This window comes from Pseudophryne corroboree, chromosome 2, assembly GCF_028390025.1.
Source record: "Pseudophryne corroboree isolate aPseCor3 chromosome 2, aPseCor3.hap2, whole genome shotgun sequence".
Taxonomy (NCBI): domain Eukaryota; kingdom Metazoa; phylum Chordata; class Amphibia; order Anura; family Myobatrachidae; genus Pseudophryne; species Pseudophryne corroboree.
In genome coordinates, this window is record NC_086445.1 from 8146421 (window position 1) to 8171032 (window position 24612).

General features: G+C 36.3%; 1 long non-coding RNA gene across 1 annotated transcript in view; it reads right to left on the reverse strand.

Annotated features, from left to right (window-relative positions):
- Window positions 1-22991: 22991 nt before the first annotated feature.
- The window catches only part of LOC135050442 (uncharacterized), a 73447-nt gene continuing 71826 nt past the window's right edge, over window positions 22992-24612 (reverse strand). Inside the window, exon 5 of the long non-coding RNA XR_010241612.1 lies at window positions 22992-23938. This is a non-coding gene — a long non-coding RNA (uncharacterized LOC135050442). The remainder of the gene's footprint in view (window positions 23939-24612) is intronic.

Sequence of the window (24612 nt, forward strand, 5' to 3'; positions counted from 1 at the left end):
TTACATCCTTTGTGTAGATGGGGATCTCTTATATTACACAAGAAGCATGAATAGGGTAACATTATGGCCCTCATTCCGAGTTGTTCGCTCGGTATTTTTCATCGCATCGCAGTGAGAATTCTCTTAGTGCGCATGCGTAATGTTCGCACTGCGCATGCGCCAAGTAATTTTACTAAGAAGAAAGTAAGTTTACTCACGGATTTTTCATCGCTCCGGCGATCGCATTGTGATTGACAGGAAATGGGTGTTACTGGGCGGAAACACGGCGTTTTAAGGGCGTGTGACTCAAAACGCTACCGTTTCCGGAAAAAACGCAGGCGTGTCTGGAGAAACGGTGGGAGTGCTTGGCCAAACGCTGGGTGTGTTTATGACGTCAGCCGGGACCGAAAAGCACTGAAATGATCGCACAGGCAGAGTAAGTCTGGAGCTACTCTAAAACTGCTAACTCGTTTGTGATCGCAATAATGCGCATACATCGGTCGCACATTTAAGAAGCTAAGATTCACTCCCAGTAGGCGGCGGCTTAGCGTGTGTAACTCTGCTGAAATCGCCTTGCGAGCGAACAACTCGGAATGAGGGCCTATATCCTTTGTGTAGATGGGGGAAATCTTATATTACACATGAAGCATGAATAGGGTAACTTTACATCCTTTGTGTAGATGGGGATCTCTTATATTACACGTGAAGCATGAATAGGGTAACTTTACATCCTTTGTGTAGATGGGGATCTCTTATATTACACATGAAGCATGAATAGGGTAACTTTACATCCTTTGTGTAGATGGGGATCTCTTATATTACACATGAAGCATGAATAGGGTAACTTTACATCCTTTGTGTAGATGAGGAACTCTTATATTACGTATGAAGCATGAATAGGGTAACATTACATCCTTTGTGTAGATGGGGATCTCTTATATTACACATGAAGCATGAATAGGGTAACATTATATCCTTTGTGTAGATGGGGATCTCTTATATTACACATGAAGCATGAATAGGGTAATTTTACATCCTTTGTGTAGATGGGGATCTCTTATATTACACATGAAGCATGAATAGGGTAACTTTACATCATGTGTGTAGATGGGGGATCTCTTATATTACACATGAAGCATGAATAGGGTAACTTTACATCCTTTGTGTAGATGGGGATCTCTTATATTACACATGAAGTATGAATAGGGTAACATTACATCCTTTGTGTAGATGTGGATCTCTTATATTACACATGAAGTATGAATAGGGTTACTTTACATCCTTTGTGTATATTGGGGATCTCATATATTACACATGAAGCATGAATAGTGTAACTTTAAATCCTTTGTGTAGATGTGGATCTCTTATATTACACATAAAGCATGAATAGGGTAACTTTACATCCTTTGTGTAGATGGGGATCTCTTATATTACACATGAAGTATGAATAGGGTGACTTTACATCCTTTGTGTAGATGGGTATCTCTTATATTACACATGAAGCATGAATAGGGTAACTTTACATCCTTTGTGTATTGGGGAACTCTTATATTACACATGAAGCATGAATAGGGTAACTTTACATCCTTTGTGTAGATGTGGATCTCTTATATTACACATGAAGTATGAATAGGGTAACTTTACATCCTTTGTGTATATTGGGGATCTCATATATTACACATGAAGCATGAATAGGGTAACTTTACATCCTTTGTGTAGATGAGGATCTCTTATATTACACATGAAGCATGAATAGGGTAACTCTATATCCTTTGTGTAGATGGGGGATCTCTAATATTACGTATGAAGCATGAATAGGGTAACTCTATATCCTTTGTGTAGATGGGGGATCTCTAATATTACACATGAAGCATGAATAGGGTAACTTTACATCCTTTGTGTAGATGTGGATCTCTTATATTACACATGAAGTATGAATAGGGTAACTTTACATCCTTTGTGTAGATGGGTATCTCTTATATTACACATGAAGCATGAATAGGGTAACTTTACATCCTTTGTGTAGATGGGGGATCTCTTATAATACACATGAAGCATGAATGGGGTGACTTTACATCCTTTGTGTAGATGGGGATCTCTTATATTACACATGAAGTATGAATAGGGTAACGTTACATCCTTTGTGTAGATGGGGATCTCTTATAGTACACATGAAGCATGAATAGGGTAACTTTACATCCTTTGTGTATTGGGGAACTCTTATATTACACATGAAGCATGAATAGGGTGACTTTACATCCTTTGTGTAGATGGGGGATCTCTTATATTACACATGAAGTATGAATAGGGTAACATTACATCCTTTGTGTAGATGGGGATGTCTTATATTACACATGAAGCATGAATAGGGTAACTTTACATCCTTTGTGTAGATGGGGATCTCTTATATTACACATGAAGCATGAATAGGGTAACTTTACATCCTTTGTGTAGATGGGGATCTCTTATATTACACATGAAGCATGAATAGGGTAACTTTACATCCTTTGTGTAGATGGGGATCTCTTATATTACACATGAAGTATGAATAGGGTAACTTTACATCCTTTGTGTAGATGAGGAACTCTTATATTACACATGAAGCATGAATAGGGTAACTTTACATCCTTTGTGTAGATGAGGATCTCTTATATTACACATGAAGCATGAATAGGGTAACTTTACATCCTTTGTGTAGATGGGGATCTCTTATATTACACATGAAGTATGAATAGGGTAACTTTACATCCTTTGTGTATTGGGGAACTCTTATATTACACATGAAGCATGAATAGGGTAACTTTACATCATGTATGTAGATGTGGATCTCTTATATTACACATGAAGCATGAATAGGGTAACTTTACATCCTTTGTGTAGATGGGGATCTCTTATATTACACATGAAGCATGAATAGGGTAACTTTACACCCTTTGTGTAGATGGGGGAACTCTTATATTACACATGAAGCATGAATAGGGTAACTTTACATCCTTTGTGTAGATGGGGATCTCTTATATTACACATGAAGCATGAATAGGGTAACATTACATCCTTTGTGTAGATGGGGATCTCTTATATTACGCATGAAGCATGAATAGGGTAACTTTACATCCTTTGTGTAGATGAGGAACTCTTATATTACACATGAAGTATGAATAGGGTAACTTTACATCCTTTGTGTAGATGAGGAACTCTTATATTACACATGAAGCATGAATAGGGTAACTTTACATCCTTTGTGTAGATGAGGATCTCTTATATTACACATGAAGCATGAATAGGGTAACTTTACATCCTTTGTGTAGATGGGGATCTCTTATATTACACATGAAGTATGAATAGGGTAACTTTACATCCTTTGTGTATTGGGGAACTCTTATATTACACATGAAGCATGAATAGGGTAACTTTACATCATGTATGTAGATGTGGATCTCTTATATTACACATGAAGCATGAATAGGGTAACTTTACATCCTTTGTGTAGATGGGGATCTCTTATATTACACATGAAGCATGAATAGGGTAACTTTACACCCTTTGTGTAGATGGGGGAACTCTTATATTACACATGAAGCATGAATAGGGTAACTTTACATCCTTTGTGTAGATTGGGATCTTTTATATTACACATGAAGCATGAATAGGGTGACTTTACATCCTTTGTGTAGATGGGGATCTCTTATATTACACATGAAGCATGAATAGGGTGACTTTACATCCTTTGTGTAGATGGGGATCTCTTATATTACACATGAAGCATGAATAGGGTAACTTTACATCCTTTGTGTAGATGTGGATCTCTTATATTACACATAAAGCATGAATAGGGTAACTTTACATCCTTTGTGTAGATGGGGATCTCTTATATTACACATGAAGTATGAATAGGGTGACTTTACATCCTTTGTGTAGATGGGTATCTCTTATATTACACATGAAGCATGAATAGGGTAACTTTACATCCTTTGTGTAGATGGGGGATCTCTCATATTACACATGAAGTATGAATAGGGTAACTTTACATCCTTTGTGTAGATGGGGATCTCTTATATTACACATGAAGCATGAATAGGGTAACTTTACATCATGTGTGTAGATGAGGAACTCTTATATTACGTATGAAGCATGAATAGGGTAACATTACATCCTTTGTGTAGATGGGGATCTCTTATATTACACATGAAGCATGAATAGGATAACTTTACATCCTTTGTGTAGATGGGGATCTCTTATATTACACATGAAGCATGAATAGGGTAACATTACATCCTTTGTGTAGATGGGGATCTCTTATATTACACATGAAGCATGAATAGGGTAACTTTATATCCTTTGTGTAGATGGGGATCTCTTATATTACACATGAAGCATGAATAGGGTAACTTTACATCATGTGTGTAGATGGGGTATCTCTTATATTACACATGAAGCATGAATAGGGTAACTTTACATCATGTGTGTAGATGGGGGATCTCTTATATTACACATGAAGCATGAATAGGGTAACTTTACATCCTTTGTGTAGATGGGGATCTCTTATATTACACATGAAGTATGAATAGGGTAACATTACATCCTTTGTGTAGATGTGGATCTCTTATATTACACATGAAGTATGAATAGGGTTACTTTACATCCTTTGTGTATATTGGGGATCTCATATATTACACATGAAGCATGAATAGTGTAACTTTAAATCCTTTGTGTAGATGTGGATCTCTTATATTACACATAAAGCATGAATAGGGTAACTTTACATCCTTTGTGTAGATGGGGATCTCTTATATTACACATGAAGTATGAATAGGGTGACTTTACATCCTTTGTGTAGATGGTTATCTCTTATATTACACATGAAGCATGAATAGGGTAACTTTACATCCTTTGTGTATTGGGGAACTCTTATATTACACATGAAGCATGAATAGGGTAACTTTACATCCTTTGTGTAGATGTGGATCTCTTATATTACACATGAAGTATGAATAGGGTAACTTTACATCCTTTGTGTATATTGGGGATCTCATATATTACACATGAAGCATGAATAGGGTAACTTTACATCCTTTGTGTAGATGAGGATCTCTTATATTACACATGAAGCATGAATAGGGTAACTCTATATCCTTTGTGTAGATGGGGGATCTCTAATATTACGTATGAAGCATGAATAGGGTAACTCTATATCCTTTGTGTAGATGGGGGATCTCTAATATTACACATAAAGCATGAATAGGGTAACTTTACATCCTTTGTGTAGATGTGGATCTCTTATATTACACATGAAGTATGAATAGGGTAACTTTACATCCTTTGTGTAGATGGGGATCTCTTATATTACACATGAAGCATGAATAGGGTAACTTTACATCCTTTGTGTAGATGGGGGATCTCTTATAATACACATGAAGCATGAATGGGGTGACTTTACATCCTTTGTGTAGATGGGGATCTCTTATATTACACATGAAGTATGAATAGGGTAACGTTACATCCTTTGTGTAGATGGGGATCTCTTATAGTACACATGAAGCATGAATAGGGTAACTTTACATCCTTTGTGTATTGGGGAACTCTTATATTACACATGAAGCATGAATAGGGTGACTTTACATCCTTTGTGTAGATGGGGGATCTCTTATATTACACATGAAGTATGAATAGGGTAACATTACATCCTTTGTGTAGATGGGGATGTCTTATATTACACATGAAGCATGAATAGGGTAACTTTACATCCTTTGTGTAGATGGGGATCTCTTATATTACACATGAAGCATGAATAGGGTAACTTTACATCCTTTGTGTAGATGGGGATCTCTTATATTACACATGAAGCATGAATAGGGTAACTTTACATCCTTTGTGTAGATGGGGATCTCTTATATTACACATGAAGTATGAATAGGGTAACTTTACATCCTTTGTGTATTGGGGAACTCTTATATTACACATGAAGTATGAATAGGGTAACTTTATATCCTTTGTGTAGATGGGGATCTCTTATATTACACATGAAGCATGAATAGGGTAACTTTACATCCTTTGTGTAGATGGGGATCTCTTATATTACACAAGAAGTATGAATAGGGTAACTTTACATCCTTTGTGTATTGGGGAACTCTTATATTACACATGAAGCATGAATAGGGTGACTTTACATCCTTTGTGTAGCTGGGGGATCTCTTATATTACACATGAAGCATGAATAGGGTAACATTACATCCTTTGTGTAGATGGGGATCTCTTATATTACGCATGAAGCATGAATAGGGTAACTTTACATCCTTTGTGTAGATGAGGAACTCTTATATTACACATGAAGTATGAATAGGGTAACTTTACATCCTTTGTGTAGATGAGGAACTCTTATATTACACATGAAGCATGAATAGGGTAACGTTACATCCTTTGTGTAGATGAGGAACTCTTATATTACACATGAAGCATGAATAGGGTAACTTTACATCCTTTGTGTATTGGGGAACTCTTATATTACACATGAAGCATGAATAGGGTAACTTTACATCCTTTGTGTAGATGGGGATCTCTTATATTACACATGAAGCATGAATAGGGTAACATTACATCCTTTGTGTAGATGGGGATCTCTTATATTACGCATGAAGCATGAATAGGGTAACTTTACATCCTTTGTGTAGATGAGGAACTCTTATATTACACATGAAGTATGAATAGGGTAACTTTACATCCTTTGTGTAGATGAGGAACTCTTATATTACACATGAAGCATGAATAGGGTAACTTTACATCCTTTGTGTAGATGAGGACCTCTTATATTACACATGAAGCATGAATAGGGTAACTTTACATCCTTTGTGTAGATGGGTATCTCTTATATTACACATGAAGCATGAATAGGGTAACTTTACATCCTTTGTGTAGATGAGGATCTCTTATATTACACATGAAGCATGAATAGGGTAACTTTACATCCTTTGTGTAGATGGGGATCTCTTATATTACACATGAAGTATGAATAGGGTAACTTTACATCCTTTGTGTATTGGGGAACTCTTATATTACACATGAAGCATGAATAGGGTAACTTTACATCATGTATGTAGATGTGGATCTCTTATATTACACATGAAGCATGAATAGGGTAACTTTACATCCTTTGTGTAGATGGGGATCTCTTATATTACACATGAAGCATGAATAGGGTAACTTTACACCCTTTGTGTAGATGGGGGAACTCTTATATTACACATGAAGCATGAATAGGGTAACTTTACATCCTTTGTGTAGATGGGGATCTCTTATATTACACATGAAGCATGAATAGGGTGACTTTACATCCTTTGTGTAGATGGGGATCTCTTATATTACACATGAAGAATGAATAGGGTAACTTTACATCCTTTGTGTAGATGAGGAACTCTTATATTACACATGAAGCATGAATAGGATAACTTTACATCCTTTGTGTAGATGGGGATCTCTTATATTACACATGAAGCATGAATAGGGTAACTTTACACCCTTTGTGTAGATGGGGGAACTCTTATATTACACATGAAGCATGAATAGGGTAACTTTACATCCTTTGTGTAGATTGGGATCTCTTATATTACACATGAAGCATGAATAGGGTGACTTTACATCCTTTGTGTAGATGGGGATCTCTTATATTACACATGAAGCATGAATAGGGTGACTTTACATCCTTTGTGTAGATGGGGATCTCTTATATTACACATGAAGCATGAATAGGGTAACTTTACATCCTTTGTGTAGATGAGGAACTCTTATATTACACATGAAGCATGAATAGGGTAACTTTACATCCTTTGTGTAGATGGGGGATCTCTCATATTACACATGAAGTATGAATAGGGTAACTTTACATCCTTTGTGTAGATGGGGATCTCTTATATTACACATGAAGCATGAATAGGGTAACTTTACATCATGTGTGTAGATGAGGAACTCTTATATTACGTATGAAGCATGAATAGGGTAACATTACATCCTTTGTGTAGATGGGGATCTCTTATATTACACATGAAGCATGAATAGGATAACTTTACATCCTTTGTGTAGATGGGGATCTCTTATATTACACATGAAGCATGAATAGGGTAACATTACATCCTTTGTGTAGATGGGGATCTCTTATATTACACATGAAGCATGAATAGGGTAACTTTATATCCTTTGTGTAGATGGGGATCTCTTATATTACACATGAAGCATGAATAGGGTAACTTTACATCATGTGTGTAGATGGGGTATCTCTTATATTACACATGAAGCATGAATAGGGTAATTTTACATCCTTTGTGTAGATGGGGATCTCTTATATTACACATGAAGCATGAATAGGGTAACATTATATCCTTTGTGTAGATGGGGGAAATCTTATATTACACATGAAGCATGAATAGGGTAACTTTACATCCTTTGTGTAGATGGGGATCTCTTATATTACACATGAAGCATGAATAGGGTAACTTTACATCCTTTGTGTAGATGGGGGATCTCTTATATTACACATGAAGTATGAATAGGGTAACTTTACATCCTTTGTGTAGATGAGGAACTCTTATATTACGTATGAAGCATGAATAGGGTAACATTACATCCTCTGTGTAGATGGGGATCTCTTATATTACACATGAAGCATGAATAGGGTAACATTATATCCTTTGTGTAGATGGGGATCTCTTATATTACACATGAAGCATGAATAGGGTAACTTTACATCCTTTGTGTAGATGGGGGATCTCTCATAAAACACATGAAGTATGAATAGGGTAACTTTACATCCTTTGTGTAGATGGGGATCTCTTATATTACACATGAAGTATGAATAGGGTAACTTTACATCCTTTGTGTAGATGGGGATCTCTTATATTACACATGAAGCATGAATAGGGTGACTTTACATCCTTTGTGTAGATGGGGATCTCTTATATTACACATGAAGCATGAATAGGGTAACTTTACATCCTTTGTGTAGATGAGGAACTCTTATATTACACATGAAGTATGAATAGGGTAACTTTACATCTTTTGTGTAGATGAGGAACTCTTATATTACACATGAAGCATGAATAGGGTAACTTTACATCTTTTGTGTAGATGAGGACCTCTTATATTACACATGAAGCATGAATAGGGTAACTTTACATCCTTTGTGTAGATGGGTATCTCTTATATTACACATGAAGCATGAATAGGGTAACTTTACATCCTTTGTGTAGATGAGGATCTCTTATATTACACATGAAGCATGAATAGGGTAACTTTACATCCTTTGTGTAGATGGGGATCTCTTATATTACACATGAAGTATGAATAGGGTAACTTTACATCCTTTGTGTATTGGGGAACTCTTATATTACACATGAAGCATGAATAGGGTAACTTTACATCATGTATGTAGATGTGGATCTCTTATATTACACATGAAGCATGAATAGGGTAACTTTACATCCTTTGTGTAGATGGGGATCTCTTATATTACACATGAAGCATGAATAGGGTAACTTTACACCCTTTGTGTAGATGGGGGAACTCTTATATTACACATGAAGCATGAATAGGGTAACTTTACATCCTTTGTGTAGATGGGGATCTCTTATATTACACATGAAGCATGAATAGGGTGACTTTACATCCTTTGTGTAGATGGGGATCTCTTATATTACACATGAAGAATGAATAGGGTAACTTTACATCCTTTGTGTAGATGAGGAACTCTTATATTACACATGAAACATGAATAGGGTAACTTTACATCCTTTGTGTAGATGGGGATCTCTTATATTACACATGAAGCATGAATAGGGTGACTTTACATCCTTTGTGTAGATGGGGATCTCTTATATTACACATGAAGAATGAATAGGGTAACTTTACATCCTTTGTGTAGATGAGGAACTCTTATATTACACATGAAGCATGAATAGGGTAACTTTACATCCTTTGTGTAGATGGGGGATCTCTCATATTACACATGAAGTATGAATAGGGTAACTTTACATCCTTTGTGTAGATGAGGAACTCTTATATTACACATGAAGCATGAATAGGGTAACTTTACATCCTTTGTGTAGATGGGGATCTCTTGTATTACACATGAAGTATGAATAGGGTAACTTTACATCCTTTGTGTAGATGAGGAACTCTCATATTACACATGAAGCATGAATAGGGTAACTTTACATCCTTTGTGTAGATGGGGATCTCTTATATTACACATGAAGCATGAATAGGGTAACTTTACATCCTTTGTGTAGATGAGGAACTCTTATATTACACATGAAGCATGAATAGGGTGACTTTACATCCTTTGTGTAGATGGGGGAAATCTTATATTACACATGAAGCATGAATAGGGTAACTTTATATCCTTTGTGTAGATGGGTATCTCTTATATTACACATGAAGCATGAATAGGGTAACTTTACATCCTTTGTGTAGATGGGTATCTCTTATATTACACATGAAGCATGAATAGGGTAACTTTACATCCTTTGTGTAGATGTGGATCTCTTATATTACACATAAAGCAGAATTAGGGTAACTTTACATCCTTTGTGTAGATGGGGGATCTCTCATATTACACATGAAGTATGAATAGGGTAACTTTACATCCTTTGTGTAGATGGGTATCTCTTATATTACACATGAAGCATGAATAGGGTAACTTTACATCCTTTGTGTAGATGGGGGATCTCTTATAATACACATGAAGCATGAATGGGGTGACTTTACATCCTTTGTGTAGATGGGGATCTCTAATATTACGTATGAAGCATGAATAGGGTAACTCTATATCCTTTGTGTAGATGGGGGATCTCTAATATTACACATGAAGCATGAATAGGGTAACTTTACATCCTTTGTGTAGATGGGGGATCTCTTATATTACACATGAAGCATGAATAGGGTAACTTTACATCCTTTGTGTAGATGGGGATCTCTTATATTACACATGAAGCATGAATAGGGTAACTTTACATCCTTTGTGTAGATGTGGATCTCTTATATTACACATGAAGTATGAATAGGGTAACTTTACATCCTTTGTGTAGATGGGGATCTCTTATATTACACATGAAGCATGAATAGGGTAACTTTTCATCCTTTGTGTATATTGGGGATCTCATATATTACACATGAAGCATGAATAGGGTAACTTTACATCCTTTGTGTAGATGGGGGATCTCTTATAATACACATGAAGCATGAATGGGGTGACTTTACATCCTTTGTGTAGATGGGGATCTCTTATATTACACATGAAGTATGAATAGGGTAACGTTACATCCTTTGTGTAGATGGGGATCTCTTATAGTACACATGAAGCATGAATAGGGTAACTTTACATCCTTTGTGTATTGGGGAACTCTTATATTACACATGAAGCATGAATAGGGTGACTTTACATCCTTTGTGTAGATGGGGGATCTCTTATATTACACATGAAGTATGAATAGGGTAACATTACATCCTTTGTGTAGATGGGGATGTCTTATATTACACATGAAGCATGAATAGGGTAACTTTACATCCTTTGTGTAGATGGGGATCTCTTATATTACACATGAAGTATGAATAGGGTAACTTTATATCCTTTGTGTAGATGGGGATCTCTTATATTACACATGAAGTATGAATAGGGTAACTTTATATCCTTTGTGTAGATGGGGATCTCTTATATTACACATGAAGCATGAATAGGGTAACTTTACATCCTTTGTGTAGATGGGGATCTCTTATATTACACATGAAGTATGAATAGGGTAACTTTACATCCTTTGTGTATTGGGGAACTCTTATATTACACATGAAGCATGAATAGGGTGACTTTACATCCTTTGTGTAGCTGGGGGATCTCTTATATTACACATGAAGCATGAATAGGGTAACATTACATCCTTTGTGTAGATGGGGATCTCTTATATTACACATGAAGTATGAATAGGGTAACTTTACATCCTTTGTGTAGATGAGGAACTCTTATATTACACATGAAGCATGAATAGGGTAACGTTACATCCTTTGTGTAGATGAGGAACTCTTATATTACACATGAAGCATGAATAGGGTAACTTTACATCCTTTGTGTATTGGGGAACTCTTATATTACACATGAAGCATGAATAGGGTGACTTTACATCCTTTGTGTAGCTGGGGGATCTCTTATATTACACATGAAGCATGAATAGGGTAACATTACATCCTTTGTGTAGATGGGGATCTCTTATATTACACATGAAGTATGAATAGGGTAACTTTACATCCTTTGTGTAGATGAGGAACTCTTATATTACACATGAAGCATGAATAGGGTAACTTTACATACTTTGTGTATTGGGGAACTCTTATATTACACATGAAGCATGAATAGGGTGACTTTACATCCTTTGTGTAGCTGGGGGATCTCTTATATTACACATGAAGCATGAATAGGGTAACTTTACATCCTTTGTGTAGATGGGGATCTCTTATATTACACATGAAGCATGAATAGGGTAACATTACATCCTTTGTGTAGATGGGGATCTCTTATATTACACATGAAGCATGAATAGGGTAACTTTACATCCTTTGTGTAGATGAGGAACTCTTATATTACACATGAAGCATGAATAGGGTAACGTTACATCCTTTGTGTAGATGAGGAACTCTTATATTACACATGAAGCATAAATAGGGTAACTTTACATCCTTTGTGTATTGGGGAACTCTTATATTACACATGAAGCATGAATAGGGTGACTTTACATCCTTTGTGTAGCTGGGGGATCTCTTATATTACACATGAAGCATGAATAGGGTAACTTTACATCCTTTGTGTAGATGGGGATCTCTTATATTACACATGAAGCATGAATAGGGTAACTTTACATCCTTTGTGTAGATGAGGAACTCTTATATTACACATGAAGTATGAATAGGGTAACTTTACATCCTTTGTGTAGATGAGGATCTCTTATATTACACATGAAGCATGAATAGGGTAACTTTACATCCTTTGTGTAGATGGGGATCTCTTATATTACACATGAAGTATGAATAGGGTAACTTTACATCCTTTGTGTATTGGGGAACTCTTATATTACACATGAAGCATGAATAGGGTAACTTTACATCCTTTGTGTATTGGGGAACTCTTATATTACACATGAAGCATGAATAGGGTAACTTTACATCCTTTGTGTATTGGGGAACTCTTATATTACACATGAAGCATGAATAGGGTGACTTTACATCCTTTGTGTAGCTGGGGGATCTCTTATATTACACAGGAAGCATGAATAGGGTAACTTTACATCCTTTGTGTAGATGGGGATCTCTTATATTACACATGAAGCATGAATAGGGTAACTTTACATCCTTTGTGTAGATGAGGATCTCTTATATTACACATGAAGCATGAATAGGGTAACTTTACATCCTTTGTGTATTGGGGAACTCTTATATTACACATGAAGCATGAATAGGGTAACTTTACATCATGTATGTAGATGTGGATCTCTTATATTACACATGAAGCATGAATAGGGTAACTTTACATCCTTTGTGTAGATGGGGATCTCTTATATTACACATGAAGCATGAATAGGGTAACTTTACACCCTTTGTGTAGATGGGGGAACTCTTGTATTACACATGAAGCATGAATAGGGTAACTTTACATCCTTTGTGTAGATGGGGATCTCTTATATTACACATGAAGCATGAATAGGGTGACTTTACATCCTTTGTGTAGATGGGGATCTCTTATATTACACATGAAGAATGAATAGGGTAACTTTACATCCTTTGTGTAGATGAGGAACTCTTATATTACACATGAAGCATGAATAGGGTAACTTTACATCCTTTGTGTAGATGGGGATCTCTTATATTACACATGAAGCATGAATAGGGTAACTTTACACCCTTTGTGTAGATGGGGGAACTCTTATATTACACATGAAGCATGAATAGGGTAACTTTACATCCTTTGTGTAGATGGGGATCTCTTATATTACACATGAAGCATGAATAGGGTGACTTTACATCCTTTGTGTAGATGGGGATCTCTTATATTACACATGAAGAATGAATAGGGTAACTTTACATCCTTTGTGTAGATGAGGAACTCTTATATTACACATGAAGCATGAATAGGGTAACTTTACATCCTTTGTGTAGATGGGGGATCTCTCATATTACACATGAAGTATGAATAGGGTAACTTTACATCCTTTGTGTAGATGAGGAACTCTCATATTACACATGAAGCATGAATAGGGTAACTTTACATCCTTTGTGTAGATGGGGATCTCTTATAGTACACATGAAGCATGAATAGGGTAACTTTACATCCTTTGTGTAGATGGGGATCTCTTATATTACACATGAAGCATGAATAGGGTAACTTTACACCCTTTGTGTAGATGGGGGAACTCTTATATTACACATGAAGCATGAATAGGGTAACTTTACATCCTTTGTGTAGATGGGGATCTCTTATATTACACATGAAGCATGAATAGGGTGACTTTACATCCTTTGTGTAGATGGGGATCTCTTATATTACACATGAAGAATGAATAGGGTAACTTTACATCCTTTGTGTAGATGAGGAACTCTTATATTACACATGAAGCATGAATAGGGTAACTTTACATCCTTTGTGTAGATGGGGATCTCTTATATTACACATGAAGCATGAATAGGGTAACTTTACACCCTTTGTGTAGATGGGGGAACTCTTATATTACACATGAAGCATGAATAGGGTAACTTTACATCCTTTGTGTAGATGGGGATCTCTTATATTACACATGAAGCATGAATAGGTGACTTTACATCCTTTGTGTAGATGGGGATCTCTTATATTACACATGAAGAATGAATAGGGTAACTTTACATCCTTTGTGTAGATGAGGAACTCTTATATTACACATGAAGCATGAATAGGGTAACTTTACATCCGTTGTGTAGATGGGGGATCTCTCATATTACACATGAAGTATGAATAGGGTAACTTTACATCCTTTGTGTAGATGAGGAACTCTTATATTACACATGAAGCATGAATAGGGTAACTTTACATCCTTTGTGTAGATGGGGATCTCTTGTATTACACATGAAGTATGAATAGGGTAACTTTACATCCTTTGTGTAGATGAGGAACTCTCATATTACACATGAAGCATGAATAGGGTAACTTTACATCCTTTGTGTAGATGGGGATCTCTTATATTACACATGAAGCATGAATAGGGTAACTTTACATCCTTTGTGTAGATGAGGAACTCTTATATTACACATGAAGCATGAATAGGGTAACTTTATATCCTTTGTGTAGATGGGTATCTCTTATATTACACATGAAGTATGAATAGGGTAACTTTACATCCTTTGTGTAGATGGGTATCTCTTATATTACACATGAAGCATGAATAGGGTAACTTTACATCCTTTGTGTAGATGTGGATCTCTTATATTACACATTAAGCATGAATAGGGTAACTTTACATCCTTTGTGTAGATGGGGATCTCTTATATTACACATGAAGCATGAATAGGGTAACTTTACACCCTTTGTGTAGATGGGGGAACTCTTATATTACACATGAAGCATGAATAGGGTAACTTTACATCCTTTGTGTAGATGGGGATCTCTTATATTACACATGAATCATGAATAGGGTGACTTTACATCCTTTGTGTAGATGGGGATCTCTTATATTACACATGAAGCATGAATAGGGTAACTTTACATCCTTTGTGTAGATGTGGATCTCTTATATTACACATGAAGCATGAATAGGGTAACTTTACATCCCGTGTGTAGATGGGTATCTCTTATATTACACATAAAGCATGAATAGGGTAACTTTACATCCTTTGTGTAGATGGGGTATCTCTTATATTACAATGAAGCATGAATAGGGTAACTTTACATCCTTTGTGTAGATGAGGATCTCTTATATTACACATAAAGCAGGAATAGGGTAACTTTACATCCTTTGTGTAGCTGAGGGATCTCTTATATTACACATGAAGCATGAATAGGGTAACTTTACATCCTTTGTGTAGATGAGGAACTCTTATATTACACATGAAGCATGAATAGGGTAACTTTACATCCTTTGTGTAGATAGGGATCTCTTATATTACACATGAAGCATGAATAGGGTAACTTTACATCCTTTGTGTAGCTGGGGGATCTCTTATATTACACATGAAGCATGAATAGGGTAACTTTACATCCTTTGTGTAGATAAGGAAATCTTATTTTACACATGAAGCATGAATAGGGCAACATTACATCCTTTGTGTAGATGGGGATCTCTTATATTACACATGAAGTATGAATAGGGTAACTTTACATCCTTTGTGTAGATGAGGAACTCTTATATTACACATGAAGCATGAATAGGGTAACTTTACATCCTTTGTGTAGATTGGTATCTCTTATAATACGCATGAAGCATGAATAGGGTAACTTTACATCCTTTGTGTAGCTGGGGGATCTCTTATATTACACATGAAGCATGAATAGGGTAACTTTACATCCTTTGTGTAGATGGGTATCTCGTATATTACACATGAAGCATGAATAGGGTAACTTTACATCCTTTGTGTAGATGGGGATCTCTTATATTACACATGAAGCATGAATAGGGTAACTTTACACCCTTTGTGTAGATGGGGGAACTCTTATATTACACATGAAGCATGAATAGGGTAACTTTACATCCTTTGTGTAGATGGGGATCTCTTATATTACACATGAAGCATGAATAGGGTGACTTTACATCCTTTGTGTAGATGGGGATCTCTTATATTACACATGAAGAATGAATAGGGTAACTTTACATCCTTTGTGTAGATGAGGAACTCTTATATTACACATGAAGCATGAATAGGGTAACTTTACATCCTTTGTGTAGATGGGGGATCTCTCATATTACACATGAAGTATGAATAGGGTAACTTTACATCCTTTGTGTAGATGAGGAACTCTCATATTACACATGAAGCATGAATAGGGTAACTTTACATCCTTTGTGTAGATGGGGATCTCTTATAGTACACATGAAGCATGAATAGGGTAACTTTACATCCTTTGTGTAGATGGGGATCTCTTATATTGCACATGAAGCATGAATAGGGTAACTTTACACCCTTTGTGTAGATGGGGGAACTCTTATATTACACATGAAGCATGAATAGGGTAACTTTACATCCTTTGTGTAGATGGGGATCTCTTATATTACACATGAAGCATGAATAGGGTGACTTTACATCCTTTGTGTAGATGGGGATCTCTTATATTACACATGAAGAATGAATAGGGTAACTTTACATCCTTTGTGTAGATGAGGAACTCTTATATTACACATGAAGCATGAATAGGGTAACTTTACATCCTTTGTGTAGATGGGGATCTCTTATATTACACATGAAGCATGAATAGGGTAACTTTACACCCTTTGTGTAGATGGGGGAACTCTTATATTACACATGAAGCATGAATAGGGTAACTTTACATCCTTTGTGTAGATGGGGATCTCTTATATTACACATGAAGCATGAATAGGTGACTTTACATCCTTTGTGTAGATGGGGATCTCTTATATTACACATGAAGAATGAATAGGGTAACTTTACATCCTTTGTGTAGATGAGGAACTCTTATATTACACATGAAGCATGAATAGGGTAACTTTACATCCGTTGTGTAGATGGGGGATCTCTCATATTACACATGAAGTATGAATAGGGTAACTTTACATCCTTTGTGTAGATGAGGAACTCTTATATTACACATGAAGCATGAATAGGGTAACTTTACATCCTTTGTGTAGATGGGGATCTCTTGTATTACACATGAAGTATGAATAGGGTAACTTTACATCCTTTGTGTAGATGAGGAACTCTCATATTACACATGAAGCATGAATAGGGTAACTTTACATCCTTTGTGTAGATGGGGATCTCTTATATTACACATGAAGCATGAATAGGGTAACTTTACATCCTTTGTGTAGATGAGGAACTCTTATATTACACATGAAGCATGAATAGGGTGACTTTACATCCTTTGTGTAGATGGGGGAAATCTTATATTACACATGAAGCATGAATAGGGTAACTTTATATCCTTTGTGTAGATGGGTATCTCTTATATTACACATGAAGTATGAATAGGGTAACTTTACATCCTTTGTGTAGATGGGTATCTCTTATATTACACATGAAGCATGAATAGGGTAACTTTACATCCTTTGTGTAGATGTGGATCTCTTATATTACACATTAAGCATGAATAGGGTAACTTTACATCCTTTGTGTAGATGGGGATCTCTTATATTACACATGAAGCATGAATAGGGTAACTTTACACCCTTTGTGTAGATGGGGGAACTCTTATATTACACATGAAGCATGAATAGGGTAACTTTACATCCTTTGTGTAGATGAGGATCTCTTATATTACACATAAAGCAGGAATAGGGTAACTTTACATCCTTTGTGTAGCTGAGGGATCTCTTATATTACACATGAAGCATGAATAGGGTAACTTTACATCCTTTGTGTAGATGAGGAACTCTTATATTACACATGAAGCATGAATAGGGTAACTTTACATCCTTTGTGTAGATAGGGATCTCTTATATTACACATGAAGCATGAATAGGGTAACTTTACATCCTTTGTGTAGCTGGGGGATCTCTTATATTACACATGAAGCATGAATAGGGTAACTTTACATCCTTTGTGTAGATAAGGAAATCTTATTTTACACATGAAGCATGAATAGGGTAACATTACATCCTTTGTGTAGATGGGGATCTCTTATATTACACATGAAGTATGAATAGGGTAACTTTACATCCTTTGTGTAGATGAGGAACTCTTATATTACACATGAAGCATGAATAGGGTAACTTTACATCCTTTGTGTAGATTGGTATCTCTTATAATACGCATGAAGCATGAATAGGGTAACTTTACATCCTTTGTGTAGCTGGGGGATCTCTTATATTACACATGAAGCATGAATAGGGTAACTTTACATCCTTTGTGTAGATGGGTATCTCGTATATTACACATGAAGCATGAATAGGGTAACTTTACATCCTTTGTGTAGATGGGGGATCTCTTATATTACACATAAAGCATGAATAGGGTAACTTTACATCCTTTGTGTAGATGGGGGATCTCTTATATTACACATGAAGCATGAATAGGGTAACTTTACATCCTTTGTGTAGATGGGGATCTCTTATATTACACATGAAGCATGAATAGGGTAACTTTACATCCTTTGTGTAGATGGGTATCTCGTATATTACACATGAAGCATGAATAGGGTAACTTTACATCCTTTGTGTAGATGGGGGATCTCTTATATTACACATGAAGCATGAATAGGGTAACTTTACATCCTTTGTGTAGATGGGGGATCTCTTATATTACACATGAAGCATGAATAGGGTAACTTTACATCCTTTGTGTAGATGGGGGATCTCTTATATTACACATGAAGCATGAACAGGGTAACTTTACATCCTTTGTGTAGATGGGGGATCTCTTATATTACACATGAAGCATGAATAGGGTAACTTTACATCCTTTGTGTAGATGGGTATCTCGTATATTACACATGAAGTATGAATAGGGTAAATTTATATCCTTTGTGTAGATGGGTATCTCTTATATTACACATGAAGTATGAATAGGGTAACTTTACATCCTTTGTGTAGATGGGGGATCTCTCATATTACACATGAAGTATGAATAGGGTAACTTTACATCCTTTGTGTAGATGGGGATCTCTTATATTACACATGAAGCATGAATAGGGTGACTTTACATCCTTTGTGTAGATGAGGATCTCTTATATTACACATGAAGTATGAATAGGGTAACTTTACATCCTTTGTGTAGATGAGGAACTCTTATATTACACATGAAGCATGAATAGGGTAACTTTACATCCTTTGTGTAGCTGGGGGATCTCTTATATTACACATGAAGCATGAATAGGGTAACTTTACATCCTTTGTGTAGCTGGGGGATCTCTTATATTACACATGAAGCATGAATAGGGTAACTTTACATCCTTTGTGTAGATGGGTATCTCGTATATTACACATGAAGTATGAATAGGGTAACATTATATCCTTTGTGTAGATGGGTATCTCTTATATTACACATGAAGTATGAATAGGGTAACTTTACATCCTTTGTGTAGATGAGGAACTCTTATATTACACATAAAGCATGAATAGGGTAACTTTACATCCTTTGTGTAGATGGGTATCTCGTATATTACACATGAAGCATGAATAGGGTAACTTTACATCCTTTGTGTAGATGGGGGATCTCTTATATTACACATGAAGCATGAATAGGGTAACTTTACATCCTTTGTGTAGATGGGGATCTCTTATATTACGTATGAAGCATGAATAGGGTAACTTTACATTCTTTGTGTAGATGGGGGTCTCTTATATTACACCTGAAGCATGAATAGGGTAACTTTACATCCTTTGTGTGTTGTTGGGGATCTCTTATATTACACATGAAGCATGAATAGGGTAACTTTACATCCTTTGTGTAGATGAGGGATCTCTTATATTACACATGAAGCATGAATAGGGTAACGTTACATCCTTTGTGTAGATTGCGATCTCTTATATTACACATGAAGCATGAATAGGGTAACTTTACATCCTTTGTGTAGATGGGGATCTCTTATATTACACATGAAGCATGAATAGGGTAACTTTACATCCTTTGTGTAGATGGGGGATCTCTTATACTACACATGAAGCATGAATAGGGTAACTTTACATCCTTTGTGTAGATGGGGATCTCTTATATTACACATGAAGCATGAATAGGGTAACTTTACATCCTTTGTGTAGCTGGGGGATCTCTTATATTACACATGAAGCATGAATAGGGTAACTTTACATCCTTTGTGTAGATGGGGATCTCTTATATTACACATGAAGCATGAATAGGGTAACTTTACATCCTTTGTGTAGCTGGGGGATCTCTTATATTACACATGAAGCATGAATAGGGTAACTTTACATCCTGTGTGTAGCTGGGGGATCTCTTATATTACACATGAAGCATGAATAGGGTAACTTTACATCCTTTGTGTAGATGGGGATCTCTTATATTACGCATGAAGCATGAATAGGGTGACTTTACATCCTTTGTGTAGATGGGTATCTCTTATATTATACATGAAGCATGAATAGGGTAACTTTACATCCTTTGTGTAGCTGGGGGATCTCTTATATTACACATGAAGCATGAATAGGGTGACTTTACATCCTTTGTGTAGCTGTGGGATCTCTTATATTACGCATGAAGCATGAATAGGGTGACTTTACATCCTTTGTGTAGATGGGGATCTCTTATATTACACATGAAGCATGAATAGCATGACTTTACATCCTTTGTGTAGATGGGGATCTCTTATATTACACATAAACATGAATAGGGTGAATTTCCATCCTGTGTGTACTTCTTGGTGTAGACCGGGTGTAAACATGACACTGTGCTTGGGACAGATTGTGTTACACATTATAATATTTTGGTGTTTCCTATGTGACATTTGGCAGCTGTGTGATTTGCCTCCTGGCTGTTCCTGGACCCTGTCTTCCAAGGTGTATATATACCGGCTGCATAGCACCTGCCTGTATCAGATTCCTGATCCTGCTCTCTAAGGTAAGGTTATTCCCATACTATGCTGTATGTAGCAGGGAGTGGGGCGTCTCTTAGGAAAGTGTCTGGAAAATAGACGTCTTACATCACAGAAATTCTCATCTTTATTCTTTCTTTTTCTATAATGGAAATAATCTGAATTATTCTTAATTATCTTTTCTGTAAAGCGATAAAATATCATCATGCACAATGTCATATTGCAGCTAAATACCATGTATTGTCTAGTTGTGTAACTCTGTATGTGCATGCTACCATATGAGTAACCAACGTGCAAGCAAAGTGTATTCAATCGTGTTACCTCCAATGATAATATGTACCTTGTACCACAGCCCTTGTATCCCAGTGTAACCAGCGATCCTTTGTCTGGTAACGTGTTATACAGTACATAGAAACTAAAGAAAAATGTGCTCTAGTATTGTGCCACACTGTACTGTGCATCTGACTCTACCACACTGTACTGTGCATCTGACTCTGCCACACTGTACTGTGCATCTGACTCTGCCACACTGTACTGTGCATCTGACTCTGCCACACTGTACTGTGCATCTGACTCTGCCACACTGTACTGTGCATCTGACTCTGCCACACTGTACTGTGCATCTGACTCTACCACACTGTACTGTGCATCTGACTCTACCACACTGTACTGTGCATCTGACTCTACCACACTGTACTGTGCATCTGACGTTTATTATGCTATTGCTGAGAACCTGCGTGGTATGTGCAATTTATATTAACTAAGGCTTTGTGGAAAATGATGTTCTTTATTTATATAACAAGTAAGAAGAATACAAATGTATAAAGAAATAAATGTACTAAGGAGATTTTCACCAAATATTGAGATATATATATATATATATATATATATATATATATATATATATACAGAAAAGTAACTGGCACTCTGGAGTCTGAGCAATTAGTAGAAATAGCTTTTATCCACGGTCAACGTTTCGGGGGTCTTAGCCCCGTCGTCAGGACATAACAGTACAGCATACATGTATGCTGTACTGTTATGTCCTGATGACGGGGCTAAGACCCCCGAAACGTTGACCGTGGATAAAAGCTATTTCTACTAATTGCTCAGACTCCAGAGTGCCAGTTACTTTTCTGGATATATATTGATTTATTTCTACTGTGCACCAGAGCAGTTGTTTTGGAATTGGAGTGCCAGCAAACCTTGGTTGGATATATATATATATATATATATATATATATATATATATATATATATATATATATATATATATATTGCAAAGGTGCGGCACTCGTGCTAATGGACTACTGTCCTCAATTCTTCAACGTTTCAATTTATTTGTCAAATTGTCATCAGGAAATGATACAAATACACACAAGTACCTTAATATATACATACTGTGCAGGGCTCAGGGACCAGTCAGACGGGAAAATCACCCACGCCGCCGGTGTGTGAGTCATTCTGACGTCATTAACAATGGACCACCAAAGGTCTCATATGACGTCAGTGTGAATGTGATTGCTATAGCAACCAGAAACAGTGTTCATACATAGATAAAAATTAGAAAACCACTACACCGACCACATAAAACAAATACAATATACTAAAACTTCACTTATACTGAATGAAAGCAGCAGTCATTTACGAACAATGGCAAGTTTAGCAGTGGAAGACAAAACTTATCATCAGAAGCAAAATGTGTTAAAACGTAACATTTGTATTCAGCAATCTGCTACAATCGTCTCTACCATTCTGATACATTAATCATATGACTTTAGATGTTAAAGAGAGATAATTACTGAATGATATATTACACTATACCTGCAATTGAGACTGAAACACCACAACCCAATTATGTATACCATACACCCAAATGGAATTAACCCTTTGCGGTATTATTGTTAATCAGGCATGAATCACATTCGAGCTACACATTACTAAACATATATAAAACATAAGCTCCCGATTTTTACCGTAAACTCGAATATGTGATACATTCGTTTAACCCTTTAGGAGACATGACATTTAGGCGGTGTATCCATCTCGCCTCTAGACGTAAAAGCTTTAATGGTCTGTTACCTCCCCATGTACAAGGTAAAACCGTATCAATCATTCGATATCTCAGGCTTGTCAACGAATGGTGTTTTTCAGCAAAGTGACGCGCTACTGGCTGTTGCTGCCCGGATTGCTGTTCTGTGATTCCCCATTCGTTCCTTGAATTTCGATTCAGTCTTGCCTATATAGCTAAGGACACAAGGGCACACAATTTGGTAAATTACAAAGCTAGAGTTGCACGTAAAGTGATATCGAATTCTGTACGGTTTTCCCATGTGGGGGGTCATAGAATACATCTCCAGTCAACAGAAACTGTCACGTTACACATGTACATTTAAAGCAGCCATTCTTACTGTGGCCAAAAATTCCCGATTTTTTACTTAATCCTGTTATATCCGTTTTCACAAGAATGTCTCTCAGACTACGGCCTCGTTTATAACAAGGCATTAATCTATACTCCTGTAGCCCTAAAGTGGGGTCACTCTGTATAATCGGACAGTTATTCTTCGATATTTTTTTAATTGTCTCCGATGAAGTGTTAAATGTACTAACCCAAGGGATACATTTAGTCTGTTTATCCTTCGTTTTAGATTTATTGAGCAACAATGTTCTATCCATAGCTAATACTCGCTCTTTGTCTCTCATGAAAGATTTTTTATCGTAACCACGTTGTAAAAATTTCTGTATTAATATATCGATTTCTTGTTCTGCAACCACATAATCGCTATTAATTCTGTGTATGCGGATCATCTGGGAGTACAGTAAACTGTTAATCATAGCTTGAGGAGGACAACTCTGAGCTTTTAAAAAAGTGTTCCTATCAGTGGGCTTTACGTAGAGGCTGGTATGAATGCGTTTGTCCC